The sequence below is a fragment of the Motacilla alba genome, unplaced genomic scaffold, assembly GCF_015832195.1.
Source record: "Motacilla alba alba isolate MOTALB_02 unplaced genomic scaffold, Motacilla_alba_V1.0_pri HiC_scaffold_412, whole genome shotgun sequence".
NCBI lineage: Eukaryota > Metazoa > Chordata > Aves > Passeriformes > Motacillidae > Motacilla > Motacilla alba.
In genome coordinates, this window is record NW_024037516.1 from 980 (window position 1) to 22596 (window position 21617).

At 44.7% G+C, this 21617-nt stretch overlaps 2 long non-coding RNA genes across 3 annotated transcripts; both read left to right on the forward strand.

Moving 5' to 3' along the window:
- The first annotated feature begins 2479 nt into the window (after positions 1 to 2479).
- Positions 2480 to 7683, forward strand: LOC119696817. Its single transcript, XR_005255660.1, has 3 exons — positions 2480 to 2684; positions 3060 to 3140; positions 7519 to 7683. It is a non-coding gene; the product is annotated as an uncharacterized LOC119696817 (long non-coding RNA).
- A 5990-nt stretch (positions 7684 to 13673) lies between these two features.
- LOC119696816 lies at positions 13674 to 18909 on the forward strand. Of its 2 annotated transcripts, XR_005255659.1 has the most exons (3): positions 13674 to 13901; positions 14290 to 14370; positions 18746 to 18909. It is a non-coding gene; the product is annotated as an uncharacterized LOC119696816 (long non-coding RNA). The 2 variants fall into 2 exon arrangements; XR_005255658.1 differs by having other exon boundaries at positions 13698 to 14370.
- Positions 18910 to 21617: the final 2708 nt, after the last annotated feature.

The following is a 21617-nucleotide window of genomic DNA, read 5'->3' on the forward strand; positions in this document are numbered from 1 at the left end:
GGCTCAGCGGCGCCGCGGACGGGCGTATTTCGGCGGGTTGGTGACAGGCATTGGCGCTAAACGCCTATCTCCCTGCCGAGGTCCCCTCCCCGCCGCCCTGTTGAGTGTGGCGTGTCGCGGACTGGTTTGACCTTCTCAAGATGGCGGCAAAAAAGGCGCGCAAATCGGAGGACCGCGGTCCGTCTACTGGACTGCCCGCACGGAACACCGGCGCCGGCGCGGCGCGAGCGGGATTTTCTGTGGCGCTTCGGGTAGCTTGGAGACGGGCTGTGGGCTCAGCGGCGCCGCGGGCGGGCGTATTTCGGCGGGTTGGTGACAGGCATTGGCGCTAAACGCCTATCTCCCTGCCGAGGTCCCCTCCCCGCCGCCGTGTTGAGTGTGGCGTGTCGCGGACTGGTTTGACCTTCTCAAGATGGCGGCAAAAAGGGCGCGCAAATCCAGCTGAGCCGAGTGCAGCCGAGTGCAGCTGAAGAGCCGAGCGTAGCCGGGCGTAGCCGAGAGTAGCCGAGTGCAGCCGAAGAGCCGAGTGCAGCCGATAATAGCCGGCTTTAGCCGAAGAGCCGATAATAGCCGACCGTAGCCGAGTGCAGCCGAAGAGCGGGGCATAGCCGAGTGTTGTCGAGAACAGCCGAGTGTAGCCGAAGAGACCTAATATAGACTACAGACAGCACTACCCATCCATAGACATTTGAAATGGGAATGGCAATGTAAAAATAGGGCATGTTCTCAAACTAAAATGCTGTTTAAAAGAAAGGGGTTCTTTTTGGCTTGCATTTGCGTAGAGGCAGGGGTGTTATTTAAATCATAATAGTAGTGCCGTGCCTCTCCCGTTTCGTCCCCTTTCGTCCTGTCCCGTCTCCCCGCCTCCCAGCCATACCAGTGTAAATAAGCAAAACAGAGATATAAATATGGAAATGGGAATATAAATTGTAGATATAAAATTCAAATAAAATAAATATAAATAAAGAGAACATGCAGCATAGTTTTGTATTATATCAGGAAGATATTATAATGTTTTATGTCCATTAGATGTTTATGTAAAATATAGAAATACAGATTATAAACAGCAACGTCAACGATGTAAAAATAGGAATATATTATAAATATATAAAGATATATAGAAAAGCATAAAATAGAAATAAATACAAAATAACAGAACTAGATACACTTCATATTACCAATAATACTCTATATATCTTCTTATATTGTAATATATTATGTGTAATATATAATAGATCGATAACTATAGTATATCCGTATAAGATATATAACAAATTGTAAATTGAATATAAATATGAAGAATATAATATAAAAATAATTAAGTAGGGATAAAAATGAAGGCTTTGTTTTTTTGTTTTTTTTTTATATGGTTTTAGGCAGCTTTTTAATTTTACATGTATAACAATTATAAAACTTGAAATCTAAGTATAGAAATATAGAACAAATACATATATAAAATCTAAGTTAATATAAGTAATAAAATTAGATATTATAAGTATTAAAAATAGATATATTTTTTAGAATATATATAATTATATTTTGCTATATGCTATTTACGTCTGCAAATGGAATACATCACTATAAAATATAAATGTGAATAGAAATATGAAAAAATAGAAATATAAAAATAATTATTTTTTTTTAAATAACGGTGGGATTTTTAAAAAAAGTTTGGTTATAGGCAGGGCTTTTACTATAAATAATAAAAAAAGAAATACTGATTAAAAATATAAATCCAAATATAGACCTGTATCATAAATATATAAAGATATAGAAAAATATAAAAGGGAGAAAATTCTAAGTCTTAGAAATTGATAAAATACATAATGTAAATCATACTGTAGCTATAGTATTACATTATGATATATATGTATCTATAAATCAAATATATGAATATTAAAGAAATGTAAGTGTGAGTATAATTGTGGAAAATATAAATATAAAACTAAGTATATTTTTAAATAAAGTGGGTTTTTGTTCTTATTTGTTTAGAGGCAGGGTTTTTTTATCATTTATAATTAATATTAAAAATATGTACAGATTTTGGTTAGAGGCAGGGGTTTCGTTTTAAAGAACATATGTATTTTAGGAATAGAAATCTAAATTTAGAAATATATATATATAAATCTAATCTAAATATATTTAAATCTAAATATACAAATGTATAGATATATATACAAAAGTTTAAATATAAATAAGTATGAGCAATAGGTGTAATATAGAATAGAAATAATTTGTACTTTTATATACACTATAAATGTAAATGTGAAAAATGTAAAAAATAGTTAAATATAATTTTAAGGAAAGGGTGTTTTGAGGTTTTATTTGGTTACAGGCAGGGTGTTTTTAGTTTTCGTGCGGGTTTTTTTGGGGCATTTATTTTTGATGAGTTTTCGAAGGGGGTCGCACCTGTTGTTCTTGCCCCCCCTTCCCTCCAGGCGAGCGGCAGCCCCCGGCTGCGGCCGGCGGGAGTGCTGCCCCCTGTGGACACAGCGCGGCACTGCAGCCCCCCCGAGCCAGCGCCCCGCCCCTCGCAGCTGGGCGCCGGGGGGGCGGGGGAAGGACGGCTGCCGAGGGAGGGGAGGGCGAGGGGCGGGAGAAGCGAGCGGCGAGCGGGGCGGTGTCTGTAAATAGCGGGGAGGGGCGAAGGTGTTTCAGAAGCGTAAAGAGACGCCGTGGCTGAGGTGAATGGCGGCGGCGAGGGCCGGTTTCGGCGGGCGGCAGGGGCGCGGTCGCAGCGGTGCACGGGCCGGGGGCATGCGAGCGGCGTCGGAACAGGGCTGCACCCCCCCTAGCCCCCGCGCGCGCCCCGCTCCAGACGGTGGAGGCGACCGTGTGCCGGAAAATCCCGGCGGGGCGGCGCCGGTCCGGCGTGCAGGCGGTGCGAGCCGTGCGGAGTCGAGGGGGGCTTTGCCGGGCCGGCGGGCGGAAGAGGCGGCGCGGGCGCTGCGCTGGTCCCGGCCGGTGCCGGTCGCTCTGTCCGCTCCCCGCGAGGAGAACGAGCCAACGTCCCGTCACGTTTCAGCAATACCAAATCACCTCATCTCTTCTTAATCCAGGCAGGCCCTGCGACGACGGCGTCGGCCTCCGAGCGCAGCCGAAGCGTGCGCCCCGAGGAGCCGGGCATTCTTAGGAGAATGGTGAGTAGCAGAATTTTCGGGTTTTGGCCGCTGTGGATGCTGGGCTGCAAGGTGTCACAAAGGATGCGGGCTGAGGAGGGTAGGCTGGAGGGTGACAGAGGATCGGGTAGCTGAGAGGCAGAAGGAATCTTTAGGAGCGACTGGGGGGTCCAGATTGTCACAGAGATGCTGAGAGGCTACTCTAGGGAACTTGAGGGTGACAAGAAGAGGCTTGGGGAGAGCCTTGAGGGGAAAAGTGGGGGGTGCCTGAGGGTGACAGGTGAACCAGCACTCACACCTCCCCTAACCTCACCCTAAAAACCAACCCTACCCGGGTGGAGAGCGTCCATCGGAGGTTAGGAGGCCAAGGGACAACGTTGCAGGGCTTGGGGTGACACACAGACATTCCGGGCTGAGGGGCAAAGAGGGGGGGTTTGACAAGTGGGCAGCTTACACTGAGGGTTAGGGGTAAAAAGGACAGGACCCAGAGTAATAGGTAAGGTTAGGCTACAGTTGCAGAAGCCCTCACCCCAACCCTAAGCTCACCCCAAACAGCACCCCTAGGACACCAGTTTTCCCCAACAACAGCACAAGGCAGCGACCGTAGTAAAAAGGTAGCGATGATGTTTGTGGGCTAGACAGTGAAAGGTAGGAGTTGGGGGATGTGCATTTTTTAGGGCTTTTTTCAGGGGTTGCAAAGGATATTTTAGGGTTGTGTTTGTGGGAGTTTTTTAGGGATTTTCTGGGAACGTTTAGGATAATTTTAGGGCTCTTTCAGGGCTTTTAAGAGGTCTTTTTAGGGTATTTTAAGGGCTTTCTTAGTAGTTTTTAGAATTTTTAGGGGGGTTTCTGAGTCTTCTTGGGGCTTTTTTAGGACTATTGAGGGTATGTGGAGGACTTTTTTAGATATAGGGTATTTCTACAGTTTCTGAGGGAATTTTTAGGTCTGTTTTAAAGGTCTTGTCAGGGCATTTTAAGGATTTTTGGGCTATTTTTGAGCTCTTTTAGGACTATTTAGGGGATATTTAGGGGTTGTTGGGGTGTTCTGGGGTTTTTAAAAGTAGGGTATTTTTAGTGTATTTTAAGGGTATTCTTTGGGGGGTTTTAGGACATTTTGAAGATTAGGGCTTTTTTTAGGGAATTTTTAGGGTTTTCTGGGGTCTTTTCACAGCACGAAACACAGAGGCCGAAGGGCAGCTGAGAAGGGGCTTGAGGGTGACACAGAGCCTGAAGGCTGGGGCGTAGAGGGAGGGATTTAGGGGTAAAGGGAGAGGACCTGAGGGCTGGACAGTCCAGTGGAAATCAGGGCTACAGGGTACAGCTTAGGAGGCAAGTTCAGGTACACACACCCCAGCCCTGACTTCACCCTAAGCAGTCCCCCTACCAACAGCCTTTTCCCCCAACAGCAGCACAACACAGCAACCCCAACAGTGAGACCACACCGCAACCCTCCCGGTGTGACAAGACAGCAACCCTCACACCAGGACAATGACAGAACCCTCAGAGGACAACAAGTACCACTGCAAAAAGATAGGGACGACATCTGAGGGCTAGAGAGCAATAGGTAGAGTTTGGAGGCTGAGCATGTTTTTTTTGAGGTTTGTTCCAGAACTTTTAAACATACTTAGGGGATTTTGGAAGGTTTTTTAGGACTTGTCTGGGATTTTTTAGGGTATTGTTGGGGGTTTTTCAAAGCTATTTTAGGAATCTTTAGCATATTTTGAAGATTACGGGCAGGGTCAGAGGACACACCCTCTGAAAAGGCAAAGTTTTAGGGCTGCAATGCATTAGAAAGGGGCCAGCGGCAGCACAGCGGGTCCTGTCCCCCGCTCTCGGTCCGAAAGTCGTAAGTTTTAGACCCAGCTAAGTCCTTGCGGTCAAAGTTAGGGTTAGATGCCCTTAGCTTTGGTCTGTGAGAAATTCCACACAGGAAAACTCACACCCCGAGTTTCCCGATGCCAGTTTGCAGGAGGCGCTCAGCAAACTGCCAGGGCAGCCCGAGTTCTAGGCGGGGGCAGCTCCACTCCGGGAGAGATCCCGCGCCGTTCGGAAGCGGAGCAGGCATAGGCCCCCGGACAGGAACGCCAGCCCTTTTCCCCATAAAGCCAAACTCACCCCCGCCGCGTGCGGACGTCCGTTCACAAGAGGCCCGTGGCACTCCAAGGGCAGCGAGAGTTCTCGGCTTCGGCAGCTGCGGTCTGCCAGAAATCGTTTGCCGTCTGCAGTTTTGGAGGCAGAATCCCAGTTTTGGCCCTGGGCACGCAGAAGGGAAAGACTGTTAATTTCCTTGGAAAGGAAAGTCTAGCACCACATTGTTTAAGGGGCAGATGAAGGGCTGTGTAGGGGAGGGAACTTTCTTCACAGGACCTTTCTTCACCTCACCCCCCAGTCCAAGGTCTAGCAGCACCCCGTGTGACCAGCTGCTTTCAGGGGGTTCCCCGGGCACACCCGCACAGGGAGATGCTAGTCCAGAGGGGCTAACGGGGGTATCCCGAGCGTCCCTCCCAGAGCTACGGTCGGAGCATCCAGCAGGGACAGGGGAGCAGCCGGACCCACCCGGGCACGGAGCATCGCTTCGAGAAAATGCCAAGAGAAGAACCCTCTCGCCAAGGGGCGGCACCTGAGCGGGCCGGGCAGCATGTGGGGTTCCAGGGGAGAGCTTTCAACTTTCCCCTTTTACTGTGTCAGTCCCTCCCCAGAGCCTTCAGACCCTCCACAGCACTCCCAGAAAAGAGAGGGGTTATTAGGAGAAAAGGGGTTTAAATGGAGGGAAAAAGCTTCCCTTTCCCCTATTTTTTGTGTTCAAATTGTGAGGGAATCTGCTTCCCCTGCAATTTTAATGGTCTCAGTTGAAAGAATCCTGCCTTTTCTATGCTGTTAGGGGGGCTAATTGACAGGGAGTCACCATTTTCCATTATTTTCCAGTTTAAATAGAAGGGGAAAACCTTAACGATGTTTTTTATGGGTTTGATTTAAGGGTAACCACCCTCTTTTTTGTTTTCCTAAGGCTTAAACTGAGGGGGATGCCCAGCTATCTCTCCTTCTTAAGGGTTTGGATTGAGGGAAAAATCCCTATTTTTTTCATCACTGGAGAGATTTACAGTAAGAAAACCTGCTCTTTTCCCAATATTTTAGGGGATTAAATTAAAGGGCAGAAGGCATTTATTTGCCATTGTATCAGTTTCAGTGGAGGCAACTGCCCCATTTTCTCATTTGAAGGGGTTCACTTGAAGGAAGCTCTGCCTTTTTCAGCATTTTAAGGGTTTAAATGTGCATTTCAGGGCACTTCTTTCTGTGCCCTAGGACCAGATATCTCAGAGAAGGGTGAGCCTGGCACGTACCTAACCCTTACACTGCCTGGGAGGCGATTATTTTTCTTATTTTTGTTTATAATGTAGATAGCCCTAACTAATTAGAGGTCCCAAGCAGACTTAGACTATTCCCTCCAACTGCACACCGATGGTTGTGGCGTACAGGTATTTATAGGGGTACACATAAGCTTTTCTCAGCAGTTTCTATTCCCGATTTTTACGTCACAATTCTATACACTATTGTGAGTTAGTTTTCTCAGGATGTACCCCAGAAAGGAGTATCCCCAGATGGTGGGGTCCGACTTCCGAAAGAAGAAAGAGGCCTCCCAGCTGGTGCGGTCCGGACTCCAGATGTGGGTCCACCTTTTAATTACAAGGACTATAAATCTTGTAACAGTGATGTCCAGCTTCCCTTGGTTGAAGCCATCAATCCTTGGGTTGATGTCCATCTTCCTTTCTTAAGCTGCTTTTTACTGTTTTGCTAAGGTGTTGAGATAAGCATATTTCCTTTACATATATTCTAAACTTATATTTTCAAAGCTCCTTACTACAAGTAATATTCTAAAATTATACTTCAAAAGGTTATTATTGCAAAGCTGTTAAATGCTTAGCTACGTGCAGAAAGTTCCTGTCCAGCAGCAACATCTTTAAAGCTTTAATTCAGATGCTATAACAGTTAATTGCAAACAAAGGATAAGTTCAAAGGCCTTCTTCCATGCTTTACTACCTCAGTTATTTTTTAAGAATTCATCCTCTAATTGTCCCATGATCAGTTTCTACACATATCACAATCACAAGTATACACGCTGCCTGTATGTACCTGACACGAAACACAGCTTTGTATCTCACACGGATCCTTTGGGAGATAGTGTTTCTGGTTACGTTTCTTTTTTGCCTTCACGTTTCTTACTAGGTGGTATTTTTATTTTGGTAGTTTGAGGCCTTTTGGGGTTTATTGTGTTAGGAATATTTTTTTTGCTTGTTGCTAATTTAAGTTTATGTGTGCTATTTAAAAGCCAGCTCCACTTGAGCTGTGGGGAACTAGGAGCATATCTGTTCTGATCTTCCTCTCACCTTTCTTCCCACAGCTGTTTCTGTACTCCTGACTTCCCGTCACGCCAGGGACACGTGGCTTGGAGCACAGCAGCCGGATTCCTCACTTAGCCGTGTCAGCTTGGTGCAGGTTACGAATTACAGGGTGACTTGGAAACCCAGAAACAAAGGGAAGAAGCTGGTATGTCTCTTAGCAGGGGGAAAAAAAAAACAAAAACCCAAAAAAACCCCAAAAAACAAAAAAAAAAAAAAAAACCAAAACAAAAAAACAAAAAAAAAACCAAAAACAAAAACAAAAACAAAAAAAAAAAAAACAAAAACAAAAAAAAAAAAAAAAAACAACAAACCAAAAAAAAAACCCCTACATCAGGGCAATAATTCAGGGGACTAACACTTCATCTTTAACTTTCTTCTGTGCTCAGTCCTCATCGCCGGGAGCCGTGAAAGCCCCCTGAGCTGTAGGTCTCATACAGACCTACCTCGTTTGGTCCAAAAAATCAGTATTTTATTACTGTGTGCACACTCAGGGGGAAGATTTTATCCCATATCCCTCAGAGGGACATTAAACCTCCAGTTTCCCTTTTCTTGAACAGTTTGAGAGAGGATATTACTTATGTAATTTTTACTGCAGGCATTTGATCTTTTTGAAGACCGTTTGTGCGTGTGCGTGCCCCTAATAGCTGTCCCCTCTCTAACACAGGATGGGGGAGAAAGGCTGCAGAGCTTCCTGCAACGGGCTGCGAGCGCAAAGAGCGAGGAGGCAGCGGAAGACCGGACTCAGGAATCGGAACGGTTTTCTTGGGTTTAAGAAGCTCGAATGGCGCTTCAAGACATTTATATCAGACCTGGTTTAATTTCATTACCCTTTTTTTTTACATCCACAAAAAAACCCCAGCCCTCCCCCCCCCCACCTCCAGGATCCATCGCTGCTGCTGCCGTGCGTGACGAGAAGCCGTCTTCCCTCTGCCCGGAGCAGCTGAGAGATGGAGCAGCACCCCAAAGGACTTTCTGCTCAGTGATTATAGCTGAGTTTTAGTGGGAATTCTCTGAGCAATCTGGTGGATTGTGCTTGAACGTGGCCGTGAGGGTAGCTGAGCACGGCAGTCCGGATCTGCGAGCCGCGGTGCCGGAGCTCTTTGAAAGGTCGTGGGGGATGCATTCATTCCATTGAATCCCGGCCCTGTGCTGTGCCCAGGCCCTTTGTACAAAGAGTGTACGGGGAGAAACCAGAACTGCACGTTGCTTGCGATACGTATGGAGTTTTGAAAGCTTTAGTTCTAGCTAATAAAAGAAGTTAGTTTGAAAAAAAGCCAAATAATTTGTTTTTTTTTCCTTCAACGTGATACTCTTTGGTGGTGTACGGTGTGTTGTCTTCTTTTTTGGTGTTGTTAACTCTGTGTCATTTGTTTTTTGAGTGAAGATAACTCTGTGGATGGCTTGGTTTGTATTTGAGGCAGAATTAATTTCAACAGGTTTCTTTAATAGACTTCTGAGATGTATTGCTGGGATTTTGGCTTAGTTTATCGTAGGTATAAACACAGAGATTTGGTAGGGGCAGCTCGGCTGCTGGAGTTTTGGGTGTTTAAGTGATTGGATGGCTTTTGTTACCTGCAGTTTTTAATTTTTGAAAGGTTTTTTTACGTAGTGGCTTAAGGTGGTTTTTAGAATTAATTGTCTTGCTTCATGTTGTGTGCAGCCGGTGGGGGGGGGGGGGGGGGGGGGTTTAGTTTTCTTTTTGGGGACAGGAGCATTTATATGGTGGGTGTTTATAGGCAGTATATATTTTTTTAAAATTTTAGCAGTGATATTTTTTGACATTTTAATAGCTTAGAATTTTTTTTATGCTTTTCATTAGTTTTTTTTAAATTTAAAATTATTTCTACAGATTATTGTTCATTACTTGTGAGTTAGCATAAAGGTAGAGCTTCGGGGGTCTTTTTAGTAATGTTTAGGGTCAGTTGTACAGTCTGGAGTTTAGGGAGCTGGTTTGATTTATTTTGTACAGGTTTTTGTTTTTCTTAGCAGTTCTTTCCTTTTGGATGTGTATTGGAGTTTTTTGGGTTTCTGAGAAATTGATTGAGGAGGAAGTTTATGATGAGGAAGCACGGAGGTTTTGGGCTAGCTCTAATGGGATTTTTACATTTCTTTATAGATGGGTTTGTTTGAGTTTCTAATCGGGGGAAGCCTTGTGGGATCTCCGCTCTGTTGGCAACAGGAGCGGGCTCTGTTTTTCTGTGTTGTGCTGGGATGTGAGCGCGTGGCGGTGCCGAGGAGGGTGCAGCATTTTTGTGGTTCTGATGTGTTAGGTTAGTGAATTTATGGGGTTCGATATCTAGTTTAAAATAGAAAGAAATATCCATTTAAAAAGATCACATTATAAGGGTAAACATAAGAATCGAAACAAATCAAACTGTAATATATAGTATGTTCTTGTAACCTGGTATAACATATACAAAACACAGTCTATTCTATATACGCAAAAATATCTAACTATAGATCGTAAATATAAAAATAATGACATACAGTTTAAAATAAACGGGGCGTTTTTTTGGTTTTTATTAGTTGATAGGCAGGTTTTTTACTCAGTAACATAAATAGAAATAATCTAAAAATACAAATCCAAAGATCCAAATATATCTATAATGATATCTATAAATATTACCTATGAATTAATAGAAGTAAGAGAGATATCTAAGAATAGTATGTACATATATATGTATATATATTTATGTATATATAAAAATATATTAAAAGGTATTTTATATAACATGTATAATCTACATAATAAATAAAAAATATAAATGGAAATATGAATATATAATTATGAAAAATGTAATAGCCTAAAAAATTTCCACTATACTACAAGTAATACCTTGAATGTAATACTCTAAAAAATATGGTTTAAATCAAGGGGGGGGGGGGGGGGGTTGCTTTTTATTTGGTTTGAGGCGGGGTTTTTTATTTTAATTGATTATTTTAATTATTTTATTTTAAATAATACAGATCTTGATAGTGTTACACAGTTCTACATAGAGAGACATATAATCACGATTTAAAAAATATTTCCAGAAATATAAAATATAGATAAATAGAAGGGATAGGAAGAGATGTAATATAGAATACAGATAGCACTACACATCAATAGACATTTTAAATGTAAATGGGAATGTAAATATAAAAATATGGCGTTTTTTCAAACTTAAATGCAGTTGAAAAGAAAGGGGTTCTTTTTGGCTTTCATTTGGGTAGAGGCAGGGTTTTGGTTTTGTTTTTTTTTTTCTTTTTCTCCTTTCGCGTTGTCGGGGGGGCATTGATTCTGGAGGGTTTTTTTGCCGGGGGCGGCTCCCGTTGCGGTGGCAGCTGCCGGTTTTTGCCGCCTTCCCCGGCGGCAGCGCCGCGGCGTGGGGTGGGGCGGGCGGCGGTGCTGCCGCCCTGTGGGCAGAGCGCGGTAGTGCAGGCGAGCGGCGCTCGGCGGCCGAGCGGCGCTCGGCGGGCACGCCTGTGTGCGGCGGCGGGCGGCAGGGCGGGCGCGGCGTGTCGCGGACGGGCTTGACCTTCTCAAGATGGCGGCAAAAAAGGCGCGCAAATCGGAGGACCGCGGTGCGTCTACTGGACTGCCGGAACGGAACACCGGCGCCGGCGCGGCGCGAGCGGGATTTTCTGTGGTGCTTCGGCTAGCTTGGAGACGGGCTGTGGGCTCAGCGGCGCCGCGGACGGGCGTATTTCGGCGGGTTTGTGACAGGCATTGGCGCTAAACGCCTATCTCCCTGCCGAGGTCCCCTCCCCGCCGCCCTGTTGAGTGTGGCGTGTCGCGGACTGGTTTGACCTTCTCAAGATGGCGGCAAAAAAGGCGCGCAAATCGGAGGACCGCGGTGCGTCTACTGGACTGCCCGCACGGAACACCGGCGCCGGCGCGGCGCGAGCGGGATTTTCTGTGGCGCTTCGGCTAGCTTGGAGACGGGCTGTGGGCTCAGCGGCGCCGCGGGCGGGCGTATTTCGGCGGGTTTGTGACAGGCATTGGCGCTAAACGCCTATCTCCCTGCCGAGGTCCCCTCCCCGCCGCCCTGTTGAGTGTGGCGTGTCGCGGACTGGTTTGACCTTCTCAAGATGGCGGCAAAAAGGGCGCGCAAATCCAGCTGAGCCGAGTGCAGCCGAGTGCAGCTGAAGAGCCGAGCGTAGCCGGGCGTAGCCGAGAGTAGCCGAATGCAGCCGAAGAGCCGAGCGTAGCCGACGGTAGCCGAGTGCAGCTGAAGAGCCGAGTGCAGCCGATAATAGCCGGCTTTAGCCGAAGAGCCGATAATAGCCGACCGTAGCCGAGTGCAGCCGAAGAGCGGGGCATAGCCGAGTGTTGTCGAGAACAGCCGAGTGTAGCCGAAGAGACCTAATATAGACTACAGACAGCACTACCCATCCATAGACATTTGAAATGGGAATGGCAATGTAAAAATAGGGCATGTTCTCAAACTAAAATGCTGTTTAAAAGAAAGGCGTTCTTTTTGGCTTGCATTTGCGTAGAGGCAGGGGTGTTATTTAAATCATAATAGTAGTGCCGTGCCTCTCCCGTTTCGTCCCCTTTCGTCCTGTCCCGTCTCCCCGCCTCCCAGCCATACCAGTGTAAATAAGCAAAACAGAGATATAAATATGGAAATGGGAATATAAATTGTAGATATAAAATTCAAATAAAATAAATATAAATAAAGAGAACATGCAGCATAGTTTTGTATTATATCAGGAAGATATTATAATGTTTTATGTCCATTAGATGTTTATGTAAAATATAGAAATACAGATTATAAACAGCAACGTCAACGATGTAAAAATAGGAATATATTATAAATATATAAAGATATATAGAAAAGCATAAAATAGAAATAAATACAAAATAACAGAACTAGATACACTTCATATTACCAATAATACTCTATATATCTTCTTATATTGTAATATATTATGTGTAATATATAATAGATCGATAACTATAGTATATCCGTATAAGATATATAACAAATTGTAAATTGAATATAAATATGAAGAATATAATATAAAAATAATTAAGTAGGGATAAAAATGAAGGCTTTGTTGTTTTGGTTTTTTTTTATATGGTTTTAGGCAGCTTTTTAATTTTACATGTATAACAATTATAAAACTTGAAATCTAAGTATAGAAATATAGAACAAATACATATATAAAATCTAAGTTAATATAAGTAATAAAATTAGATATTATAAGTATTAAAAATAGATATATTTTTTAGAATATATATAATTATATTTTGCTATATGCTATTTACGTCTGCAAATGGAATACATCACTATAAAATATAAATGTGAATAGAAATATGAAAAAATAGAAATATAAAAATAATTATTTTTTTTTAAATAACGGTGGGATTTTTAAAAAAAGTTTGGTTATAGGCAGGGCTTTTACTATAAATAATAAAAAAAGAAATACTGATTAAAAATATAAATCCAAATATAGACCTGTATCATAAATATATAAAGATATAGAAAAATATAAAAGGGAGAAAATTCTAAGTCTTAGAAATTGATAAAATACATAATGTAAATCATACTGTAGCTATAGTATTACATTATGATATATATGTATCTATAAATCAAATATATGAATATTAAAGAAATGTAAGTGTGAGTATAATTATGGAAAATATAAATATAAAACTAAGTATATTTTTAAATAAAGTGGGTTTTTGTTCTTATTTGTTTAGAGGCAGGGGTTTTTTTAATAATTTATAATTAATATTAAAAATATGGACAGATTTTGGTTAGAGGCAGGGGTTTCGTTTTAAAGAACATATGTATTTTAGGAATAGAAATCTAAATTTAGAAATATATATATATAAATCTAATCTAAATATATTTAAATCTAAATATACAAATGTATAGATATATATACAAAAGTTTAAATATAAATAAGTATGAGCAATAGGTGTAATATAGAATAGAAATAATTTGTACTTTTATATACACTATAAATGTGAATCTGAAAAATGTAAAAAATAGTTAAATATAATTTTAAGGAAAGGGTGTTTTGAGGTTTTATTTGGTTACAGGCAGGGTGTTTTTAGTTTTCGTGCGGGTTTTTTTGGGGCATTTATTTTTGATGAGTTTTCGAAGGGGGTCGCACCTGTTGTTCTTGCCCCCCTTCCCTCCAGGCGAGCGGCAGCCCCCGGCTGCGGCCGGCGGGAGTGCTGCCCCCTGTGGACACAGCGCGGCACTGCAGCCCCCCCGAGCCAGCGCCCCGCCCCTCGCAGCTGGGCGCCGGGGGGGCGGGGGAAGGACGGCTGCCGAGGGAGGGGAGGGCGAGGGGCGGGAGAAGCGAGCGGCGAGCGGGGCGGTGTCTGTAAATAGCGGGGAGGGGCGAAGGTGTTTCAGAAGCGTAAAGAGACGCCGTGGCTGAGGTGAATGGCGGCGGCGAGGGCGGCCCGGCGGGGCCGGTTTCGGCGGGCGGCAGGGGCGCGGTCGCAGCGGTGCACGGGCCGGGGGCATGCGAGCGGCGTCGGAACAGGGCTGCACCCCCCCTAGCCCCCGCGCGCGCCCCGCTCCAGACGGTGGAGGCGACCGCGTGCCGGAAAATCCCGGCGGGGCGGCGCCGGTCCGGCGTGCAGGCGGTGCGAGCCGTGCGGAGTCGAGGGGGGCTTTGCCGGGCCGGCGGGCGGAAGAGGCGGCGCGGGCGCTGCGCTGGTCCCGGCCGGTGCCGGTCGCTCTGTCCGCTCCCCGCGAGGAGAACGAGCCAACGTCCCGTCACGTTTCAGCAATACCAAATCACCTCATCTCTTCTTAATCCAGGCAGGCTCTGCGACGACGGCGTCGGCCTCCGAGCGCAGCCGAAGCGTGCGCCCCGAGGAGCCCGGCATTCTTAGGAGAATGGTGAGTAGCAGAATTTTCGGGTTTTGGCCGCTGTGGATGCTGGGCTGCAAGGTGTCACAAAGGATGCGGGCTGAGGAGGGTAGGCTGGAGGGTGACAGAGGATCGGGTAGCTGAGAGGCAGAAGGAATCTTTAGGAGCGACTGGGGGGTCCAGATTGTCACAGAGATGCTGAGAGGCTACTCTAGGGAACTTGAGGGTGACAAGAAGAGGCTTGGGGAGAGCCTTGAGGGGAAAAGTGGGGGGTGCCTGAGGGTGACAGGTGAACCAGCACTCACACCTCCCCTAACCTCACCCTAAAAACCAACCCTACCCGGGTGGAGAGCGTCCATCGGAGGTTAGGAGGCCAAGGGACAACGTTGCAGGGCTTGGGGTGACACACAGACATTCCGGGCTGAGGGGCAAAGAGGGGGGGTTTGACAAGTGGGCAGCTTACACTGAGGGTTAGGGGTAAAAAGGACAGGACCCAGAGTAATAGGTAAGGTTAGGCTACAGTTGCAGAAGCCCTCACCCCAACCCTAAGCTCACCCCAAACAGCACCCCTAGGACACCAGTTTTCCCCAACAACAGCACAAGGCAGCGACCGTAGTAAAAAGGTAGCGATGATGTTTGTGGGCTAGACAGTGAAAGGTAGGAGTTGGGGGATGTGCATTTTTTAGGGCTTTTTTCAGGGGTTGCAAAGGATATTTTAGGGTTGTGTTTGTGGGAGTTTTTTAGGGATTTTCTGGGAACGTTTAGGATAATTTTAGGGCTCTTTCAGGGCTTTTAAGAGGTCTTTTTAGGGTATTTTAAGGGCTTTCTTAGTAGTTTTTAGAATTTTTAGGGGGGTTTCTGAGTCTTCTTGGGGCTTTTTTAGGACTATTGAGGGTATGTGGAGGACTTTTTTAGATATAGGGTATTTCTACAGTTTCTGAGGGAATTTTTTAGGTCTGTTTTAAAGGTCTTGTCAGGGCATTTTAAGGATTTTTGGGCTATTTTTGAGCTCTTTTAGGACTATTTAGGGGATATTTAGGGGTTGTTAGGGGTGTTCTGGGGTTTTTAAAAGTAGGGTATTTTTAGTGTATTTTAAGGGTATTCTTTGGGGGTTTTAGGACATTTTGAAGATTAGGGCTTTTTTTAGGGAATTCTTAGGGTTTTCTGGGGTCTTTTCACAGCACGAAACACAGAGGCCGAAGGGCAGCTGAGAAGGGGCTTGAGGGTGACACAGAGCCTGAAGGCTGGGGCGTAGAGGGAGGGATTTAGGGGTAAAGGGAGAGGACCTGAGGGCTGGACAGTCCAGTGGAAATCAGGGCTACAGGGTACAGCTTAGGAGGCAAGTTCAGGTACACACACCCCCAGCCCTGACTTCACCCTAAGCAGTCCCCCTACCAACAGCCTTTTCCCCCAACAGCAGCACAACACAGCAACCCCAACAGTGAGACCACACCGCAACCCTCCCGGTGTGACAAGACAGCAACCCTCACACCAGGACAATGACAGAACCCTCAGAGGACAACAAGTACCACTGCAAAAGATAGGGACGACATCTGAGGGCTAGAGAGCAATAGTTAGAGTTTGGAGGCTGAGCATGTTTTTTTTGAGGTTTGTTCCAGAACTTTTAAACATACTTAGGGGATTTTGGAAGGTTTTTTAGGACTTGTCTGGGATTTTTTTAGGGTATTGTTGGGGGTTTTTCAAAGCTATTTTAGGAATCTTTAGCATATTTTGAAGATTACGGGCAGGGTCAGAGGACACACCCTCTGAAAAGGCAAAGTTTTAGGGCTGCAATGCATTAGAAAGGGGCCAGCGGCAGCACAGCGGGTCCTGTCCCCCGCTCTCGGTCCGAAAGTCGTAAGTTTTAGACCCAGCTAAGTCCTTGCGGTCAAAGTTAGGGTTAGATGCCCTTAGCTTTGGTCTGTGAGAAATTCCACACAGGAAAACTCACACCCCGAGTTTCCCGATGCCAGTTTGCAGGAGGCGCTCAGCAAACTGCCAGGGCAGCCCGAGTTCTAGGCGGGGGCAGCTCCACTCCGGGAGAGATCCCGCGCCGTTCGGAAGCGGAGCAGGCATAGGCCCCCGGACAGGAACGCCAGCCCTTTTCCCCATAAAGCCCAAACTCACCCCCGCCGCGTGCGGACGTCCGTTCACAAGAGGCCCGTGGCACTCCAAGGGCAGCGAGAGTTCTCGGCTTCGGCAGCTGCGGTCTGCCAGAAATCGTTTGCCGTCTGCAGTTTTGGAGGCAGAATCCCAGTTTTGGCCCTGGGCACGCAGAAGGGAAAGACTGTTAATTTCCTTGGAAAGGAAAGTCTAGCACCACATTGTTTAAGGGGCAGATGAAGGGCTGTGTAGGGGAGGGAACTTTCTTCACAGGACCTTTCTTCACCTCACCCCCCCAGTCCAAGGTCTAGCAGCACCCCGTGTGACCAGCTGCTTTCAGGGGGTTCCCCGGGCATATCTGCACAGGGAGATGCTAGTCCAGAGGGGCTAACGGGGGTATCCCGAGCGTCCCTCCCAGAGCTACGGTCGGAGCATCCAGCAGGGACAGGGGAGCAGCCGGACCCACCCGGGCACGGAGCATCGCTTCGAGAAAATGCCAAGAGAAGAACCCTCTCGCCAAGGGGCGGCACCTGAGCGGGCCGGGCAGCATGTGGGGTTCCAGGGGAGAGCTTTCAACTTTCCCCTTTTACTGTGTCAGTCCCTCCCCAGAGCCTTCAGACCCTCCACAGTACTCCCAGAAAAGAGAGGGGTTATTAGGAGAAAAGGGGTTTAAAAGGAGGGAAAAAGCTTCCCTTTCCCCTATTTTTTGTGTTCAAATTGTGAGGGAATCTGCTTCCCCTGCAATTTTAATGGTCTCAGTTGAAAGAATCCTGCCTTTTTCTATGCTGTTAGGGGGCTAATTGACAGGGAGTCACCATTTTCCATTATTTTCCAGTTTAAATAGAAGGGGAAAACCTTAACGATGTTTTTTATGGGTTTGATTTAAGGGTAACCACCCTCTTTTTTGTTTTCCTAAGGCTTAAACTGAGGGGATGCCCAGCTATCTCTCCTTCTTAAGGTTTGGATTGAGGGAAAAATCCCTATTTTTTTCATCACTGGAGAGATTTACAGTAAGAAAACCTGATCTTTTCCAAATATTTTAGGGGATTAAATTAAAGGGCAGAAGGCATTTATTTGCCATTGTATCAGTTTCAGTGGAGGCAACTGCCCCATTTTCTCATTTGAAGGGGTTCACTTGAAGGAAGCTCTGCCTTTTTCAGCATTTTAAGGTTTAAATGTGCATTTCAGGGCACTTCTTTCTGTGCCCTAGGACCAGATATCTCAGAGAAGGGTGAGCCTGGCACGTACCTAACCCTTACACTGCCTGGGAGGCGATTATTTTTCTTATTTTTGTTTATAATGTAGATAGCCCTAATTAGAGGTCCCAAGCAGACTTAGACTATTCCCTCCAACTGCACACCGATGGTTGTGGCGTACAGGTATTTATAGGGGTACACATAAGCTTTTCTCAGCAGTTTCTATTCCCGATTTTTACGTCAACAATTCTGTACACTATTGTGAGTTAGTTTTCTCAGGATGTACCCCAGAAAGGAGTATCCCCAGATGGTGGGGTCCGACTTCCGAAAGAAGAAAGAGGCCTCCCAGCTGGTGCGGTCCGGACTCCAGATGTGGGTCCACCTTTTAATTACAAAGACTATAAATCTTGTAACAGTGATGTCCAGCTTCCCTTGGTTGAAGCCATCAATCCTTGGGTTGATGTCCATCTTCCTTTCTTAAGCTGCTTTTTACTGTTTTGCTAAGGTGTTGAGATAAGCATATTTCCTTTACATATATTCTAAACTTATATTTCAAAGCTCCTTACTACAAGTAATATTCTAAAATTATACTTCAAAAGGTTATTATTGCAAAGCTGTTAAATGCTTAGCTACGTGCAGAAAGTTCCTGTCCAGCAGCAACATCTTTAAAGCTTTAATTCAGATGCTATAACAGTTAATTGCAAACAAAGGATAAGTTCAAAGGCCTTCTTCCATGCTTTACTACCTCAGTTATTTTTTAAGAATTCATCCTCTAATTGTCCCATGATCAGTTTCTACACATATCACAATCACAAGTATACACGCTGCCTGTATGTACCTGACACGAAACACAGCTTTGTATCTCACACGGATCCTTTGGGAGATAGTGTTTCTGGTTACGTTTCTTTTTTGCCTTCACGTTTCTTACTAGGTGGTATTTTTATTTTGGTAGTTTGAGGCCTTTTGGGGTTTATTGTGTTAGGAATATTTTTTTTGCTTGTTGCTAATTTAAGTTTATGTGTGCTATTTAAAAGCCAGCTCCACTTGAGCTGTGGGGAACTAGGAGCATATCTGTTCTGATCTTCCTCTCACCTTTCTTCCCACAGCTGTTTCTGTACTCCTGACTTCCCGTCACGCCAGGGACACGTGGCTTGGAGCACAGCAGCCGGATTCCTCACTTAGCCGTGTCAGCTTGGTGCAGGTTACGAATTACAGGGTGACTTGGAAACCCAGAAACAAAGGGAAGAAGCTGGTATGTCTCTTAGCAGGGGGAAAAAAAAAAACAAAAACCCAAAAAAAACCCCAAAAAACAAAAAAAAAAAAAAAAAACCAAAACAAAAAACAAAACAAAAAAAAAAAAACAAAAACACAAAAAAAAAAACAAAAAACAAAAAACAAAAAAAAAAACAAAAAAAAAACAAACCAAAAAAAACCCCTACATCAGGGCAATAATTCAGGGGACTAACACTTCATCTTTAACTTTCTTCTGTGCTCAGTCCTCATCGCCGGGAGCCGTGAAAGCCCCCTGAGCTGTAGGTCTCATACAGACCTACCTCGTTTGGTCCAAAAAATCAGTATTTTATTACTGTGTGCACACTCAGGGGGAAGATTTTATCCCATATCCCTCAGAGGGACATTAAACCTCCAGTTTCCCTTTTCTTGAACAGTTTGAGAGAGGATATTACTTATGTAATTTTTACTGCAGGCATTTGATCTTTTTGAAGACCGTTTTGTGCGTGTGCGTGCCCCTAATAGCTGTCCCCTCTCTAACACAGGATGGGGAAGAAAGCTGCAGAGCTTCCTGCAACGGGCTGCGAGCGCAAAGAGCGAGGAGGCAGCGGAAGACCGGACTCAGGAATCGGAACGGTTTTCTTGGGTTTAAGAAGCTCGAATGGCGCTTCAAGACATTTATATCAGACCTGGTTTAATTTCATTACCCTTTTTTTTTACATCCACAAAAAAACCCCAGCCCTCCCCCCCCCCACCTCCAGGATCCATCGCTGCTGCTGCCGTGCGTGACGAGAAGCCGTCTTCCCTCTGCCCGGAGCAGCTGAGAGATGGAGCAGCACCCCAAAGGACTTTCTGCTCAGTGATTATAGCTGAGTTTTAGTGGGAATTCTCTGAGCAATCTGGTGGATTGTGCTTGAACGTGGCCGTGAGGGTAGCTGAGCACGGCAGTCCGGATCTGCGAGCCGCGGTGCCGGAGCTCTTTGAAAGGTCGTGGGGGATGCATTCATTCCATTGAATCCCGGCCCTGTGCTGTGCCCAGGCCCTTTGTACAAAGAGGGTACGGGGAGAAACCAGAACTGCACGTTGCTTGCGATACGTATGGAGTTTTGAAAGCTTTAGTTCTAGCTAATAAAAGAAGTTAGTTTGAAAAAAAGCCAAATAATTTATTTTTTTTTCCTTCAACGTGATACTCTTTGGTGGTGTACGGTGTGTTGTCTTCTTTTTTGGTGTTGTTAACTCTGTGTCATTTGTTTTTTGAGTGAAGATAACTCTGTGGATGGCTTGGTTTGTATTTGAGGCAGAATTAATTTCAACAGGTTTCTTTAATAGACTTCTGAGATGTATTGCTGGGATTTTGGCTTTGTTTATCGTAGGTATAAACACAGAGATTTGGTAGGGGCAGCTCGGCTGCTGGAGTTTTGGGTGTTTAAGTGATTGGATGGCTTTTGTTACCTGCAGTTTTTAATTTTGAAAGGTTTTTTTACGTAGTGGCTTAAGGTGGTTTTTAGAATTAATTGTCTTGCTTCATGTTGTGTGCAGCCGGTGTGGGGGGGGGGGGGGTTTAGTTTTCTTTTTGGGGACAGGAGCATTTATATGGTGGGTGTTTATAGGCAGTATATATTTTTTTAAAATTTTAGCAGTGATATTTTTTGACATTTTAATAGCTTAGAATTTTTTTTATGCTTTTCATTAGTTTTTTTTTTAAATTTAAAATTATTTCTACAGATTATTGTTCATTACTTGTGAGTTAGCATAAAGGTAGAGCTTCGGGGGTCTTTTTAGTAATGTTTAGGGTCAGTTGTACAGTCTGGAGTTTAGGGAGCTGGTTTGATTTATTTTGTACAGGTTTTTGTTTTTCTTAGCAGTTCTTTCCTTTTGGATGTGTATTGGAGTTTTTTGGGTTTCTGAGAAATTGGTTGAGGAGGAAGTTTATGATGAGGAAGCACGGAGGTTTTGGGCTAGCTCTAATGGGATTTTTACATTTCTTTATAGATGGGTTTGTTTGAGTTTCTAATCGGGGGAAGCCTTGTGGGATCTCCGCTCTGTTGGCAACAGGAGCGGGCTCTGTTTTTCTGTGTTGTGCTGGGATGTGAGCGCGTGGCGGTGCCGAGGAGGGTGCAGCATTTTTGTGGTTCTGATGTGTTAGGTTAGTGAATTTATGGGGTTCGATATCTAGTTTAAAATAGAAAGAAATATCCATTTAAAAAGATCACATTATAAGGGTAAACATAAGAATCGAAACAAATCAAACTGTAATATATAGTATGTTCTTGTAACCTGGTATAACATATACAAAACACAGTCTATTCTATATACGCAAAAATATCTAACTATAGATCGTAAATATAAAAATAATGACATACAGTTTAAAATAAACGGGGCGTTTTTTTGGTTTTTATTAGTTGATAGGCAGGTTTTTTACTCAGTAATGTGGGGTTTCACCCCCGGATTGGGGTGACCCCAAAAGATGGAAAAGTCCCTCCTCCAACCCGTGCCTTCGAAGAAAGACTCAGTAGTCTTCTGTTGTCCGGTCTCAAGGTTGTTTATTGTTGGTTATCTACAAGATTTTCTCCTGAACTGCTGTGGCCCGTTCAGCAGGTCAGACAAAGGCACACTGCCCTCCCAAGGGGCTGGTGCCATCTTTTATATCATATATTACGTACTACATGTTTATACTTTTTCCCCAATACCTACTATCTATATTGAATGGTGACTTTCTACTCTAAACCAATCTGTGAGTGCCAACAC